The 18,529-nt window shown below is 38.8% G+C and overlaps 1 long non-coding RNA gene across 4 annotated transcripts; it reads right to left on the bottom strand.

Moving 5' to 3' along the window:
- Positions 1-1,295: 1,295 nt before the first annotated feature.
- LOC106830235 (uncharacterized) lies at positions 1,296-18,527 on the bottom strand. Of its 4 annotated transcripts, none has more exons than XR_006512320.2 (5): positions 18,168-18,527; positions 14,469-14,624; positions 12,115-12,285; positions 5,244-5,329; positions 1,296-1,546 (listed from the first exon to the last, which is right to left on the bottom strand). It is a non-coding gene; the product is annotated as an uncharacterized lncRNA (long non-coding RNA). The 4 variants fall into 4 exon arrangements; XR_011493921.1 differs by having other exon boundaries at positions 14,469-14,577; positions 18,168-18,473; XR_006512321.2 differs by having other exon boundaries at positions 5,249-5,329; positions 18,168-18,303.
- Positions 18,528-18,529: the final 2 nt, after the last annotated feature.

The raw sequence follows: 18,529 nt of genomic DNA on the forward strand, positions 1-18,529 counted from the left end.
CCAGTCTTTTTCCATTTGCAACTATATTTTTACATATTTCCAAGAAATCAAGGTCAACTTTTAACTAAAAAATGAGCAATAGAAACTGTGTATAATTAAGGAATTCAGTTACAAGAAATTTAATTGCTTTGCATTTTCACTTAAAATGAAATCCATAATACCCAGGGGAATTTTCAAGGTCTTCTTAGCTGCTTCTTGGAATCCTCCCTCAGGAATTGCTGATGCCGGTCTTACAACTGTTCTGTTTTCACAAAGGCACATTATGTGATTAAATACCAAGCCTGTGGTCCACCTGCCCAAGCTGACAATTAGGCCTCAAATATTACTATCAGCCATTTCATTAAACTCATTTTCATTAAAGAGTTTAAGGTGTAACAATTACAAAGTGAACAAATAATTTCTGTGACTAACCATGATTCATGATACACAGATTACCATCAAAATCTGTATCAATTTGGTGGCAAAAGATTATCCTCAATTCAGACACAAATGCCCTGAAATGAAATCATCCAGAGATGTAGCACAGACACAGACCTGCACGGTAGTTAAGACCGAGCTTTACTTTGGAACGAACTAGGTTTGGATCTTGAGCGCTCTTCTTGTTGGCTGGTGAAGGTACTTAAACCTTCCTAAGCTTCAGCTTCATTATCCTTAAGTGGAGAAATTACAACTTAATTCATAGATTCTTGAGAAGGTTATAAGATCAAAACAATGCCTGACGCTTAGACCTTCAGTTACTGAATTATTCAATTGAACATTGAATTATTCAATTATTGAATAAATATTCAAAGAGTAACAGGTCCTACAGAGATACTAGTCTATAAAGCATGCTGCGGACCCAACTGGTCTGACTTTGGTCACTAGAATCTTGATTGTAACCACCACTCTGATCTACCGATTGTGGTATTTACCTTTCGTAATATCGAATGGGTACTTTCAACCCACAACTTTATCATGATAGAAGGAATTAGTAGTTATAAATCAAAAAACTCAAAATATGAAATAAAATTCATATAGTTTACTACACATTTAACTTTATGACACATTTAAATACAATTAATAAGTAGTCAGTCATAAACATGGTGTGGTCCAGAACTTAATTCCAGTTCTTCCCAGATTAAACTGCAGGCAGATGAGGGAAATGTTTTGATCTGGTACCAATCTTCCTCTTCGTTTATTGTACAGGCTCTCATTGTTCTGTCTCCATGTTTACATTGATCTATGGCAGGTATGTCACTTCTTTGCTCCAGGAATGTGGATTTCAGACTACAATTACTCAAAGTTAATACATAGTCTTGATTGATGGTATATATTTCTTTTGCACCATTTTTCAAACTTTCTTAATAGGTTCATTCTCTTTAGAAATAAATGCATACTTTTCCAACCTGTCTGATGCAGCTGCCTCTGGTCTTTCGTGTGATAATTTACCCAGAAGGAAGGTGACATCAAGGAAGTCTTCACAGAGGCTATTCCACTTCAGCCAAGTCTTAAAACCTGTCAAGTAGACCATGCGGTGGGGGAGGGCACTCCAGGAGCCAGGAAAAACCTGAAAGTGTTAAGGACACATATTGTTCTCATCAGTCTAGTTAGCAAGAAAAGCTGTTTGGAGGAGAGTGGCAATAGATAAGTCTGGATAGGGAGCCAGATTATGATCAGCCTTATATACCATGCTAAACTAAGGATTCCACACTGCAGGTGTGGGTGTACAAGATGATAAGCCACTGGCACATGCAGCGGCTTTACATTGCCATTCACACTGTATTTGCATTGCCGCAGCTGTGCAAATAATGGACTGGGACAAAGTATTATCTCTTCCCTACCGCCACTTCCTCCTCAATGCACTGCAGTCCCTTGTGCTCCACCAATCCCTTCTATCCCTCTATACCACATCCACGCGTTCTTCTCTTTATTGCAGGCATCTCACGCTTCTGTGCTTATTTATTTACATGCGTGTGTCCTCTATTAGATTTTAAACTTCTTGAGGGCAGGGATAGTGCTGCACTCACTTTTGTATACTCAGTATTAGCCTGATGCCTAGAAGAAAGTAAGTATTCAATAAATTCATTATTGCATCATTCAGTATTTATTGAGTGCCCACGACATGTTTCCTAGGAAAACTGCTAAAGGCACTGAGTATAAGACAGTGAACAAAACAGAGAAAAACCCCCACCCTCGTGGAGTCTGCATACTAATTCTGAGAGACACACAATAAATCAGGAAGTAAATAAAGAAATGGGTAAAATTTTAGTATGTCAGATAGTGATAAGGGCTATGGTAAGAAAGAAATCAGGGGAGATGAATCGAGGGTGTGATTTTAAATCAAGTGGTCAGAGAAGGCCTCACTGTGAAGCTGAGAGTAGAACATAGACTTGGAAAATGAGGGAGCAAGCTATGTGGATATCTGGAGTGGCGGGAGGTAGAAGGTTGCAGGTAAAAGGAATTGGCAGAGGAAAGCGCTGAAACAGGCTGTGCCAGGTGTTTAAGGAATAGCAGAGGTCAGTGTAGCTGAACAGTGAGTCCAAAGGGATAAGGTCAGAGAGGCTAACCGGAACAAGGAGGAGGGCAGTGGTTAGGCAGATCTTGTAAGGCTACTTTTAGACCATTGTAATGACTTTGGCTTTAACTCTAAGTAGAATGGGAAGCCATTGAAGGATTTTGAGCAGAGGAGTGGCATGATCCAGCTTGCTAATTAAACATGATAGCTTTGGCAGCTGTGTGAGAACAGCCTGAGGAGGGGCACATGTTCTTCTGGGTGAGACGAGGTGGCTTGGACCAGTGTGATATCAGTGGACATGGACAGAAGTGCTGGATATGGCATACAGTTTGAAGGTGGTTTTAGTCAACTGGATTTACTGATGGCTGATGAGGGGTATGAGAGAATGAGAGGAGTTAAGAACATCTCCAAAGTTTTGGCATGAGCAACTGGAAACACGAAGTTGCTATTTACTGAGATGTGTTGGGTGACCATTTAATTCCCTGTCCAAATTATGACCCTTTTGAATGTGAAAGGAGATCCTATATACTTGGGAAAACTTATAAACTGGGACTAACCTGGAAAATCTTTTCACCCTCGGGCAACGGTTCTCAATCAGGGGTGATTTTGCTCCCAAGAGGACATCTGGCAGTGTCTGAAGACATTTTTGGTTGTCACAACAAGGGGGCTGCTACTAGCACCCCGTAGGTAGAGGCCAGGGATGCAAAGGACAGCACCGCACGACAAAGGATTATCTGGCCCAAAAATGTCAATAGTGCCGAGGTTGAGAAACCCTGCCCTTGAGATAGGGAAGAGAATGACAAGGCCAGGTTTGCTGACGTGAACTGAGATGAAGATCAGTGTAATCAAAGAGATACACTATGAGGATGCTTATTTCCTTCATTTGGTTATAATTTCTACGCAGCCTACTTCTAAAGAATATATAAGGCCATTTACCAAAAAAAGGCATATACCCTTGAACACGGGAGAGTATTAAGAAATTATAAAATCGAAAGAATCTACAGAATAAATTAGGCTTAATAGTACAACCATGATGTTACTGGGACCCTCATCGACTCCTCAGCTATGCTTTCCTTCACCAAAGGCTCGGTTTGGCTACAACATCATCGGTGCTGATGGCTTCTTGGATTTCCAAAGTATATATATAGAAAAAGAAGTTTGGAAGCAACTTTTTTTGTCTTTTTGGAGGAAGATTAGCCCTGAGCTAACAACTGCCAATCCTCCTCTTTTTGCTGAGGAAGACTGGCCCTGAGCTAACATCCATGCCTATCTTCCTCTACTTTATACATGGGATGCCTACCACAGCATGGCTTTCACCAAGTGGTGCCGCATGCGCACCCGGGATCCGAACCGGCGAACCCTGGGCCACCGAGAAGCGGATCGTGCGAACTTTACCGCTTCGCCACTGGGCCGGCTGCTGGAAGCAACTTTAAGAAAAATGATGATCGCCACCCATCTAAATATGGTTATCTGAAATTGATTTTACAAGCAAAGTTCTTCCTATTCACAACAGATAGGTAAATCTCTCAAGAAGAACAAGATTATCAAGTGAGATGCTTGACGTCATTCTTATCCCCACTCCATCTTCCCTTTAAAAGAGAAAATAAATAAATAAATAAATGAAAACACCATTGCAACGAGTGACAGAAGTCAAGAGGCTGACTGCCAGATCTCTGTAGCCATCCTTTCTCCTCTTCATCTGTTTGGACCATCTGTGAAGTTATAGCTAATACTTCATACTAGCTGACCTAAAAGCTTTCTTTTGTCCCAGTTTAGCTTTCTGCATTTTCATTCTCCCCTTTCTTTTTTTTGCTAAACTTAGTCATTGAATGAGGTGACTCCAGTAGTTGGATATATCTGAATAAGCCTGGTGGTTTCTTAGTAGCTGCGATCTAAGAGTTGCATTCCAACTACTAAGCTAATGAAGCAAATTAAAAGTTTCAAACCAGTCCTAATTTTCTGCATTCAGGTCTAACAGACAAGGATTTATAAACTCAAACCCTTTCCTGTCTGGCTTTTCCTCTGTGATCTTATAATGGGGTCCCAAACTTTAGCAAAATGGGCCTTTTTGGTAGAAATTATACCAAGGCTTCATTTTGCAATATCCCCTTCCTCCTCATAGTTTATATGCAGGTGCACAAGAGCATTTGCAGCTATTACATAACATGAAACTAGGCAAGAGCAGAGTGTATACACATTCAGAACTCTGCCCTCCGTGTGGAATGCGATAGAAGCAAGTTTAAGCAGGACTGTGCCCCAGAGTTGGGGGCACTTCAGGGAGATTGCGTGGAGAGGGTAATCAACCAGTCTCTGTGTTCTATTCATTCCGGTTAGATTGCATGAGAGGGAGGAAGGCTGGAAAGTATCTGTGCTTCTCGCAACCCAGGGATTTCCACATTTGGTTATTTGTCAGGTAGCTATGAACCTTTTAAACACACTGTTTCTACATATGTTGTTAGGGAAATAGTGCACCCGTGAGGCACCACTGGTAAGTTGAAAAACAAACAAAACCATGTAAACATTCAAGGAAAAAACAGACAAGCAAAGACACAAGGCCACTTTTGAACTTTGGAATCTGTGACATTGCTATCACGTGCCTGAATGCATGCATGTCATAGTCAGGGGTAGAATCGCATGAAGGGGTCAAATAGGAGCCATTTCTACTCTCATCCCTACCCAACTCCCCAAAGTAAAACAAAACAAGCAAAATGGCTACGGGGTGCCAAAAGGATTAATATATTGTCCTTACTCGACCTTTTCTTCACTTCCATTTGAAGACAACAGGTGGTTCATTTCAGTCACACAGAGATTCATGTCCGGTTCCTGAAACCTAGACTAAGGATCATAAACAGATCAATTGGATACTTGTTTTCCCAAGAATAAAAGATACTCCTGTTCAGACACTGATGCCCAAATCCTTTCAGCCCTCCATCTTCCACAACGCTCACCACTAATTACTACTTGTCAATGCTTGTTAAAGAAGTGCCAACATCCACTTTCTGAATCTCAGAATAAAATATACCCGCGGTGGGCATACTTCCTGAGACAACTCAGGGAGACTCTGTACATCCAGCACACTTCATTATCTAAAATGTGACAACAGGAAAATAATTTTTTTTTTGCATTGGTAAAATTCAAGAGCGCTCATAACCTTCAGGGAAATTGGTCTTTGTTCTTGGAATATTACAAGTGCATTGCATAAATTGCCTGCTCCAATGAAAACAGAAATAGAACTAAGCGTGTGCACATATAGCATCTTGAAAAATGATTTCATATTACTTGTTATTCTCCTTCCAAAGCATTATACAAAATTGATTGAAGAGATAACTGGAATATCATCCACCACAGCTCAGCACTTCATCTCCCTTATGACTTATTTTTAAAATGCTGTTTTTAAGACACAAGGCTCAATTCATTTTTTGGAAGGCAAACTGATAGATATTTGCTCAGCTCTTGTTGCAGGAACTTTTTTTCTTTGAAGGAATCTCAGTCACTGTGAACATGAAATCTTAAAAACACTTTATGTCCTTCACTTCCTATCTACTCAAAACCAGCACTGATCATAAATTGCTAATATAATTCACCCAGATAAATTAATGTTAAAAGGTTAAATGTATCCATTTCTAGTCAAGCCAAAAATTTAGCTTTAGAATCCATAATAACTGGAGAAAATTATAATATTGGAGGAAGAAAGCAATAGAACATGCTACCTATGGGTTGGACTGTTCAGTTTTTCTGAATACTTATTAAAACTTCAAAATAATCCTATCTGTCCTTTTGAAATTCTGAAGTCCTACAGGATGATTTTTCATGTCTGGACTCTCTTGACATTGATAAAGGAAGAATATTTATTTTCTATGTATTTTTTTAACTCATTATGATGCAAAGTAAAATATTTCAGCTAATAAAAAAATTATCTAATTTTTCTTTGTGTTTTGGTTCTCCCTGCCTAATCCTAAACAACCATGTGGATCATTTTGGATAGGTGTTAAAAAATTATTTTAAATGCAGAATCAATTAATAAGTCTTTAACAAGAATTTCTCCATTTTAAAATAATAATAAAATACCTATAAAACATGCTCAAACCCCTCTACTATTTAGTTATCAGACAACTAGGCCACTGCGGAAAACATATTCTGGCGATCTTTAAAATATGCCTAATATAAATTTTAAAATTGAGCTAATTAATTAATTAACAAGTTAATCAGAAAAAAGGCAGCAACCACTTGTAATGGTTACAAGCAAAAAGTTAATACAAAGCCAATGAATATAAGAACTATAGAGATAAAATAAATAAAATGAAAAGATTTAGAATATTAAGGTCCTAATGCATGCAATGATTGGAAAGAACCAAAATAATGTTATCAGTATACTTCCTTAATGAGGAAAACCGCATCATAAAAACTGATCATTGAAGCCTGACAACTCTTTCCACCTCTCATTAACTACCACAATGCCCCCTGCTGTTTGCTTTGTTAATCTATGACATTATATGGCTAAAGGCCTACATAATTCATGCCCTAGCTATTCAGCTGTCCTTTAAATCCATTCCACACTGTGTAATGGAATTGTTTTCTCCATATGGCCTCCATTTCCTCTTAACAAGCATCCAACAGTGTTTTGATTTGCTGCAAAAATAAAATATTTCTTCTTCCTTTCCTTTCTATTAAACTAAGCATTTCTATTCATATTTCCCTATGTTGATTGGTAACATTCCTCTGATTTCAAAGCTTTCTCATCTTCTGTCTTAGATTTTTTTCTTATCACTTGGTAGGACTCATGTTCTTACATACCAATTTCCTTCAATTTCAAATACAGTATCTTCATTCTCAAGAAAGGACCTAATGCCTGGAAATTTAATAGCAATAATAACCACCAAAAGCCTCAATAGGTAATAGCCATTAAGCATACACCATGGACCAGGCACTCTAATTAAAGCTTTAAGTGTATTAATTCATTTCATCTTCTCAACTGCTCCATGAGATAGGTACTATCATCATCAACTTTATATAGGTAGGAAACTGAGGCACAGAGAAGTGATCTGTTGAGCCCAACTCACAGAACAAGAGTGAGGAGGCTAACCCAGCCAGGCAGTCTGGCTCCAGAGTCTGTGTTTTAATCCCCTCACCATTATGGCTAACCTATTCAGGTAGAGTGTTGTCAAATTACACCTATGAACAACCAGAAGAAGATAACAGAAACTGGAACTGGGCATGGAAGCAAGTGCTAGAGTTGGGTCAATTTACCTGCTTCTATGGGATAGTGTACAGCTAAATAGCATCTTCCAATGGTATATTCTTGGTATTTGACACTTTACTAAGTCTTTGAAACATAAAATTGAGGGCCAAAGTTCACATTTACTTGATTTGGGGGGGGGAGGGGGAGATTGAGGAAGAGTGGCTGTGAGCTAACATCTGTGTCCATCTTCCTCTATTTTGTATGTGGGATGCTGCCACAGCACGGTTTGATGGGTGATGTAGGTCCATGCCTGGGATCCAAACCTGCGAACCCAGACCGCCAAAGCGGAGCACGTTGAACTTAACCACTACACCGCTGGGCCAGCCCACATTTGCTTGAATTTTTGTTGCAGCTAATTCTTCACAATATTTACAGCTGAAATCACAATGATTGGTATCCCATCAGCTGAAATGTCTTAAGTTCTTGATCATCAACTGTTCAGTTGAATGAAAAATTGATGATTATAAGTGGAGCTGAGATAACAGAGCAGCTTATCTACTCCTGCATGCATGAGGCAGAGGCAATCATTTCCCATGAACTAGATCTGAAATTATTTCTTCAATTTAAAATTGATTACTTCGCATTTTTGTGTATTAATTTAGTGTTGGAGGTATAACTTTTAAGTAGATCAAATATTCTCCAAATTATTTGACTCCCTTTTGTTTTTCTTTACCTATGTCTGACTATATCCACTAATTCTCATAAAGTATTTACTTGTAATATAATATACTATCATTGTGAATATTTCTACCTCTTCCAATCTAAACTGCCTTTCATAGAACACTTGACTTTGAGAAATATTCATTATGTCTGACTCTTCTATTACCATAAACTTTTAAAAACAGGTAGAATAGGTATTAATTTACTTCTTCAAATTTCCTTCCCAAATTAAACATGAATGGCTGAGAGAAAGCTAGCAGGAATCCTTAGAACAATTTTTTCATGTAACATCTGTTGATTCATTATCAAAATGGCTTTGAAACAGAACACATGAAACATATTACGTAGAAGGGCACTTGAACAGCACCATCAGCCAATAAATTCCATATTTTAGTTACCACTGCCCTTGAAAACAGTCCATGATTGTTGGTTATATAAAGACTTGAATTTGAAATAATTAAACATCTTTATAGAACACAGGCTTTATGTCTCTGAGTTGGGAGGTGTATTAATATGTTGGTAGCATCCACATAGATATAATCTTGTTTTAATCATATTTTGGAAACCTTTGTTTCTCAGGTACTTAATTTTAAATATAATAGATAATTGCTGGTAATGATTTTAGTTTCACCTTGGTATTGCTCCTAGGTCAACATCATATCAATTAGGTCACTTAAAATTGTGACAGTGAGAGTTCTCAGGTTGCAAACTAAAACAGTGCCTTCAGCCTACCGAATTAAAATCTGAATTGGCTTGACTCCTCCAATGTTGATGAACTAACAAACTGGTATTTACAGATGCAGGAATAAACAGAGCGATGTATTTCACGTTTGAGGTGCCTTTTTGCTCAATCCTGTGAGTTGTAACAACTCCTAGCTTAGCAGACAGACAGATGTCATAAACACGTGTAGTAGCGCTCTACTTCTTTTCTTGATTCTATCTAGAATGTCACAAACATACATTGTGGATGTACTTCAGTTTCTCTAACTTCAAACTGAGAGGCACTTTGGTTTGCTACCTTATTAAGATTGGGGAAGAATTAATATGAAGTTCACAAATCCTCTAAAGATTTTTTTACATGGCATATTTTTAAAATCTACTATTAACAGCTCTATTTTACACAGAATTAATGAGTCATTAAAAGGTAAGAACCAAGCATTATGCTTTTTCATAAAGCACTATCTGGGTATAAAAAAAAAATCATCCAAATGTCTGTGGAAAACCTGTAGAATGTGTTTCCTAAATCATGGATCTCATGGAAATAAGTTTAAGAAAATTATACACAAAATTTCCTACATTTTTCTTTGAAATTTCCACAAGCATTCCAAAATGTATTCACAGTGCCAGATGGTGTTACCACACTCCACACAGTTTCTTTATATACAGTAGCATCCGATTTGGCAATGTGCCCAAAAAATGTTTAATAAATGCATTTAGATTTAAAAAAAAAAAAAGCAGAAACAAAAGGATAAACAAAGCTCTGTAAAATGGAAATCTCTAGTTGTCTTTAGCAAGTGTGCAGGTTTTTAGGTTCTTTTCATTTTCCATCTAAATGTCAGTAAGGTAAGGCTGCTGGAAAGACTCTCTGAAATAGACTTTCAAAGAATTCCAGAGGCAGTAGAGTACAATCTAATCTATCTCTGCTGTTTTACTCCTTTTACTGTAGGATACAGAGTCAGGAACAGGCACAGAGCATGCAGCTCATGCTAAAAAGGTTAACCTCTTTACAGTAGGAAGCCCAAGCTATAAAATACCATTGGACATTCATTATATTCTCAAATAGCTACTTTCTAATACTATACAATTGCATAATAGTTATGCAATTAATTAATATTAATTACAAAAACATATGGAACCAATTGTTTTGATGAGTTTGGCCCACAATAAAATTATTAGTTTACCCATCTCAAAAAACAATAAATATAGAAAATCAGTAGTATTTTCTAATTATCTGCCATATGCTGTTAATAATAAAACATTCCCTTTGGACACTAATCCAAATGGGACAATTTAAGAACAAGTTGATTTATTATATTGACTATAATTATTTCTACACCACTGTAGTTCAGACAGTTTCTTAATTTTCTGTGGACTTTTGAACTTTTTCAATAACTTGCAGGTATCACCGATCTAAAATATTTCCCAGACTATTTTATAGTTTTTTAAAAAGTGCAGCAGGTCAGTATGACCTGAATTATTCAGGCCTGTGACTGAAGCCCAGAACCATCTATTAATATCAATGTAAACAGATCAAGGAGCCTTGAAGGGCACAACACTTTGTCCTATATCAGTGTTTCTAACTCATCCTCAAATAGTACAGCCTTTAGTGAATTGTCACAGTATATTGCCTAAAGTACGGAGCGTAAAGGAGATATACAGATTTATTGTGGCCTTTATAAGTCCTGAATTGAGCTTATCCCATTAATAACTAATATAAAATAAGGCAAAATGTTACCAGATTCTCTTAGCCTGAAAAAAGGCACAATTTCTAGGGCATTCCTTAAAAGTTACCTGCCTTAAGACTAGGTTGGATAGCTTAAAATAGGGAACTAGGAATCAGAAGACAAGTTTTTACATCTGTAATCAAGACAGTTTTAAATCACATGTTTTTCCATCTTGTCCAAGTAAAGCAACAATATGAGGTGACAAAGATAAGTGAGACGTTGGGACAACCCGGTTCACATGTCACTGTAAGGATAAAATGATCAGTGAATGTGGAAAGAGCTTGGAAACCTTAAAATATTACAAACATGTTATTCATATCACCTATAGGATTTTAGGCTTCTCAGACCAGGGGTCTTACTCGTCCAGTCTCTTAACCCATACCATACCTATCATAATTGTAGGTCTTAATAAAAGTCTATTACTTTTTAAAATGGGACATAATAAACTGGGGTGCTTTTCTCTTCTCTCTTTTCTTTTGGTCCTAGGGATAAAAAGATTTGTGAGCTGTGTGTTTTATAGCTGGTATTGCCTGTATTTTATGTTTTTATTTTTCTTAATCCTTCTCTAGTACACAGACCTAGTATTTAAATATATTAGGACTCGAACATTCTGAGAGATATGTAGGAAAAGTAAAATAGGTGGAAAATGAGATACACTCAAGGAAAACTGACAGCTAATTTTTTCTTATAAGATTCATGATTCTTTTAATAAATGCTCAATTTAATCAATCTATCAACAAATATTTATAACAGGCTTAGTATGCACCCACTGCTGTTCTATGTAGGATCTGCAGGGTATACAAAAATATTCTCAACGATTTTATGGTATAATTGTTAAGACTTTTGTAATAGAAATTGTTCAAGTACAGGGTGATTCCAAAAGAAGTGAAACTTTTGGAAATGCATTAACCAGTAACTGGGGTTTATAGGAGCATGTAGAAAAGGTCAGTTTGTAAAGGTGGGTCTGCACACTTACTCTGCAAAGGGCCGGAGACTAAATATTTTAGGTTTTGCAGGTGAGATAGTCTCTGCTGCAATATTCAACTCTGTTGTAGTATAAAGCAGCTGTACACAATACATAAGGGAATGTGCATAGCTGTGTTCCAATAAAACTTTATTTACAAAAACAGTGGGCAGGATGGATTTAGAGCATGGGCCATAATTTGACAACTTTCATTGTAAAGAAGCCCTCTCCATAATTTAATAAATGTTCAGTATGCACCTTTCATGTCCCTAGGGCACGCATCAATCACCCTTGACCCTTTGTAAAATGTCACCTTTGACAACCGAAATGGCAGCCAGGACAAGATTCTTCATTTTTTGAAGGTTGAAAAAAAATGAAGGTGCAGTACAGATGTGAGGTTCCGGAGGTATTCTGTCTGAAGGAAGTTGCAAAGTGAGACATCTGAGGATCTGGGTGGCCAAGGTGCAATTCTTTTTGAATCACCCTGTATAATACAAATAAGTAATTAATTAAATATAGAGTTGATTAGGAGTTCCAAATTTAAGGGTAACTTGAACCTCGCATATTGAATACAACCATTTTTATTGACTTTCTGTAGAGCTCTGACTTCTTCAGACTTTCAGAAGCCAGACGGGGCAGGAACAGAGAAGAAATGAGTGAGTGTTTGCTTGAGAGAAAGAAATGCATACACACACATATACACATGCATATATGTGTGTGTATATATATACGTGTGTATATATATATGGAAAAAGAGATTGATTGATTTGATTACAGTGGAAGGAGGAGAAAAAGTATATACATATGTTAGATTAGACACCATTCCAATTTTCCTCTTGACTTAACAGTATTGGAAAGTTTTTTGTGTCCTATATTACTTAATCTAATCATTCAAGGTAGTTCACTACTTGCCAGTGCTTTAACATACCACACAGATGATAACTAACACACTTACAGGGTTAATGCTAGCTGGAATCATTTCTATTCTTACTTTCCTAGAACCTACATCTTTTGTCGGTCAGCTCATGCTAATATGTCTGGCCAAGACTCAATACGGTTTTGGGGAAAGGTTGAAACATTACACTGGAGCGCTACATGGCTCCTTGATTGCTAAGAACCACTGAGCATTCATATTCCACATTTTTTATTCAATGAGAATGTAATCCAATGAGGATTCTGGATAGTTGGTTGCCATTTCCATAAGACACAATAGACACTGTTAATTTTAGAGGTTGTTGATAGTAATTTGAACATCTAGAATCTTAATAGGAGTCTCACTAAAATATTAGCCAAATATTTTTTAGATAATTAGTTATCATAATTAAACAAAAATTCTTCTTCCTTGCAAATCTCTATGCTAGCATTTCTTTGACTTTTAACAAAGGAGGCTAAGATAAGCTAATCAACCTGTTTTAGATGAATTCATTCAGTATGTAATAAATCCACCCATCCATTAGATAAACAGGTATTGATTGAGCACATATGCATACAACATATGCTAGGCCTGGGGCTGCATGATGAAGATGAAACCGTCCCTGCCCAAGGTTAGACTCAAGGGCCAAATATAGACAAGCAAGCAGGTCTGCCCAAGGGAGTAGGTTAGGAATATGCAGGGAACAAGAGATTTAGCAGAAGAGGTAAGATTTGTACTCATGTAATATGACTGCATATTAGCTACATGGCCCATAATAGCTAACGGATGCCATCAGAGTTAAAAGGTGAGGATGCTCTTTTACAAGACAGAGGGATGTGATCAAGGACAACTTCATGAAAGAGCTGCCCCTGAACCTTGAATGAAAGGTAGAATTTAGGAAAATGAAGACATAGAATAGCATGGGTTAACACAAAGAAGCACCGAGATGTAAATTCAGGTCTTAGGGAGGATAAGTACAGAGGGTCCCTGACTTACGATGATTCGACTTAGGATATTTTGAATTTATAATGGTGCGAAAACGATATGCATTCAGTAGAAACTGTACTTGGAATTTTTATCTTTTCCCGGTCTAGCGATATGCTGTCCGATCCTCTCTTGTGAGGCTGGGCAGCGCAGCGAGCTGCCTGGGTAAACAACGATGCAATCACGAGGGTAAACAACCCACACACATAAAACCATTCTGTAGCCCTCCAACCATTCTGTTTTTCACTTTCAGTACAGTATTCAATAAACTACATGAGATATTCAACACCTTATTATAAAATAGGCTTTGTCTTCGATGATCTTGCCCAACTGTAGGCTAATGTAAGTGCTCTGAGCACGTTTACGATCGGTTAGACTAAGCTATGATTTTCAGTAGGTTAGGCGTATTAAACACATTTTTGACTTACCAATGTTTTCAATTTATGATGGGTTTATCAGGATATAACTCCATTGTAAGTTGAGGAAGATTTTTAATCCTGTTTTGACCAGATTGCTTAAACAAAGGAAACTTGAGAGATAAGGCTGAACAGGTATCCTTGTGCCATATTGGGGAGGGCACTAGAAGCTAAGCTGAATCTATTTCGAGATTTCTAAAATATCTGCCAACAGTCATAATTCATTGTGATATATTAATGCAGTAAAAAAAAAAACTGTACTTAAAGGTATGGTACAACCATCACTCATCATCCAGTCCCCTAACCTAATTCCCCACATACTCTCCCCTATAGGTTTCATTATATATAACACACCTGTTTATACCGTAATTTTCCAGAATCCAGAAAAGTAGATATTCAAACTGGAACTCTTAGCTTTAACTTTGGTGCCTTCCTTTCCCTTGTTCCTGATATCTGGTAGATGCTGTTGGAAAACATTCATAAATGTCACGTGCAGATGAGTACTGCCACCTAGGAGGCAACATTTCAATTTATAATACGAATATGTCTTGTCTCATCTCTTAAGTGATATTGTTACAATGGTCATCGGTTGTCTTGGTAAAGCAGAGGATTAGGAACCCTTCTAGTTCCTGAAGAAAGACATTTAACCAAGGTAAAAAACAGAATATGTGATCACAACTGTCTTTCTTTTTTCAAATCACTGGTGGTTTTAATCAGACATTTGAGCCAGGTTTAGAGCCATGGGCTGTTAGAACTGGAAAGGGCCTGAGTTGAACAAAAAGAGGTCCAGAAAGGTGACTTGCCTTAGGAAACACAGCTAACTTTTTCTACAGCCAGGACTAGAACTCACATCTCTTAGATTCTAGTGTTTTTTTTTTCACATCAAAAGTTAACAACTTACCAAATCTCATTTGCTTTAAATTAACTTAAAAAATAGAGTGTCAGTAAGTTCTCATGGTATCCTATGTGGCAAGCTTTCTCAAACTCGGCACTACTGACATTTGGACCAGATAATTATTCATTGTAGGGGGCTTCCTGTGCACTGTAGTATGATTACCAGCATCCCTGATCTCTACCCACTAGATGCCAGTATCACTACCCTCAATACCCTGGTTGTGACAACCAAAAATGTCTTCAGACATTGCCAAATGTTCCCTGGGGGTCAAAATCACCCCAGGTGGAGTCACCCTACCCGTACCACCTTCTCCATTCCACATATACCTCTAGAATAATTCCTTTCGAGCCAGTCTGACCTAACCTCAGGGCCTCTTTCCAAGAATCTCAGACCTTTAACCTGACAGCACAGGGCTTTCCCCAGGTGTTCTAGTTTCCCCTGCAGGTGTTAACTCCATCGTTGGAATCTAGCTATTCTAGGCTAGCCATGGTCACAGGTCCTCTCCCCATCTACTCCATTATTTCAGTATGCATTTGAGTGCCTTTCATATGCTACATGCTGGACACTTGGAATGCACAGATTAGTCTGATCTCCAGTAGTTCAGTCTCCTGGGGGAGACAAATACGTAAATGAACACCTGTCAGCCTTATGATGAGTGTTAGGAGAGAAGTGTGTGCAGGGCGCTATGGAATTAGGGAATACACCTCATTCACACTGAGGGTGGTCATAGGGTGATGTGTCACAGAAAGTGGCTGAAAGAAACTGGCAGCTAAGCCGAGTCTTCAAGGATAAATCTGAATGACCTCGGCAGGGAATGGAAAAGGCTTGCCAGGCAGAGGGAGCAATATATCTAAAAGCAACTTCAGAGAAAACCTGGCCTCTGCCTATAGCATCAACATAGGATGAGAAAGGAGGCTGGAGGGTAAGCAGGGGCCAGGTCTTGAGGGGCCAATTATACCATGCCAAGGAGTTTGGAACTGATTTTGAAGGTGAGTAGAAGCTGGGGGGAGAATGCATCAAACTTGCATTTTAGAAAGATTGGAAGTACAGAAAATTACAAAGACGGCAGATTCGAAGTAGGAGCACAGGGTACCTCAAGATAAACACCTGATGTACTGTCTAATAACAGAACAATCATCCAGATTTTGCTCATTTCCTTACACCACCATAGGAGGGATTCCCCTCCTAAGAACGTTGCCACAGATTGGCAAGAGGACAGCCCACGACTGCACAGAGGTATAACCTCCTCCTCTACCCAGGACCGTGGGCAGAGGAAACCTTTTACCATGCAGGCAACAAGAACTTTTTCTTCCGGAATCTAAGACTTCACAGAGAGGTTGAGTTCTCCGTGGAAATTTAAAATATATTTTTCCCAGAAAGAAAAATGATGAATTTTGATATTTTTAAATATATGGTTCAACCAACTTACGGGTCAGAAGTGTCTTGCATAGGCGTGTGTGAGAGTGTATGTGCACTGGCTGTTGAACATATCATTGTTCCTATGGGAATATGAATTACAGATTGACTTTCAGAACACAATCCATTTGCCAGCTGGGAACTGTGCATGCCTATGCAGAGACTGTATAAGCACAAATGATAGTAGCAAAATGCACCAGACAAGTGATTAGAACTCTTCCATAAAGAAAGGAGTCCGGGGCAATTTAAGAGCAATGCTGCTGACCACATAAAATGCAAATTGAAGTAAGCTCTAGGCAGCTGTTCAGGCCCTGCCTGGGCTTAGTGAGTCTACGAGCAGCTCCAGAAGCTATCCCAGGGCCTGGCCCATAGCAGGTGCTCCACCAATGCTTGGAAAAGTAGACGAGATGCACTGAAATGGATCTCCATGCCCTCATGCTTCCTGGTTAAATGAGACTTATAAAAAAGATGCTGGTTCAATGAGGCGCTGAGATCCTGTGTGCAAGAGAGCGAGGAAAGGACGACATGGATTCCCCCAGAAGAACAGTTAAAGAAAGTAAGCTAGGAAGTCTCTGTATCTGTGCTCTTGGGAGGGAAACTCCTTCATCTTAGCGGCAGAAGCTAATATGAACGTGAGGTGACTGTGATAAATTCTTCATAAAGTCAGCAGAGGGGATCAACTTAAGCAAATGTTAGTTCCATGACCTGTGACCTATTTGTTTTAAGAGCCGAGTTGCAGCTGAAACATGGTGGCCTTCTTCCCTCTGATTCATCCATTACTCAGAAGGCCCTGGCTTCCTAGAATTCTTAGTAAACTTCTGACAGTTTTCGTTAGCAGTTGTCAAATCTAGCCAAATCTTCTTTCAAAGTCCGCTTTTTGCTTTTCACAACTGACCTGACCTACATCTAGCCTCTCCCAGTTTCAATCCACCTTAATCACTGAGGGCAAATTTACCTTCTTAAAACAATGCTTTAAGTTACACCCCTTTCACCACCTCCAAGTATCTGTGGAATAAAGTCCAAACCTCTAGCCTGCCTTTTAAGGCCCTGTAGAGTCCTCACCTGTAAATCCCACCCACCCCCACCACTTCTGCATACAAGGCAACAGGTGTCCTTAGCGTCCTCTGAACAGGCTCTCCTCATTCTTCCACTGTGCTTGGTTCACACCTTAGCAGCCTGAAATCCTCAATTCTTCCCTCTCTACCTTAAAAGTACATTTTGAGTCTGGTTTACTCAGTGAAGGAGAGGACTGAGCTTATTTCAGGCCATGCCCCCTCACTCGTTTCCATTTCTTGCATGGAATTATTCGATGCATCTCCAGCTTCCTTGCGAAGGGGGTGAACAGGATGCTGTCCATCCCTTAGCCATGAGCAACACATGACAAATGGATGACGCAAAGCCCTAGAAAGATTCCTGGCACATCCTAGGGGCTCAACAGATGTCTGTTAACTTTGTTGAATAATTCCAGATATTTGACTTCGTTAATTTAAGACTACCACTCACTTTCTCCCTTAGGCCAGGGACTTTCCTCCCCCCAGGTTAGAAAAAACATCTAAACAGTTTAACTTTGATAAAGTTAGCTTTGACATAGAGAAAGCAGAACTTCCTCTTTAACCCTTCAAGAAATAAGAACTCCCCCTCAGCCCCAGAATTGAATTTCAGGTTCCTTGAAAATAATCGACCTGGATTCTATCTCACTAAATAAAGCTTTGCATCTTCCCTGCAGTCAAAGGTATTCTTACCTCTAGCCAGCCAAATCACCAACAAATTCTCCATGCCAGGAAAATGTTTTTGAAAATGGAGGTGTGAGGGTAAACGGCTACAGGCAGAACAGTACAACAGGTGCTGCCCTGCGAACACGAAACACCCAAACAGACCTTCTGAGCAAGCCAGATGATTTTTAGCTAACCTCATGTTCTTTAGCTTTAGTTGCTTCAAGGGCTTTTCGATAACAAAAATGCCCCTTTGTGTTGGCCTTGCCTTTTGTCGCCCATCACTCACTACCGAGTGCGAGTCTGACTTGTTTATCTGGGCGCAATCTTTGTCGCACCCGGACATCTCGGTCAGCGACCCGCGCGACCACGTTTCCTGAAATCAGAGCCCC

Source organism: Equus asinus, chromosome 13 (genome assembly GCF_041296235.1).
Source record: "Equus asinus isolate D_3611 breed Donkey chromosome 13, EquAss-T2T_v2, whole genome shotgun sequence".
NCBI lineage: Eukaryota > Metazoa > Chordata > Mammalia > Perissodactyla > Equidae > Equus > Equus asinus.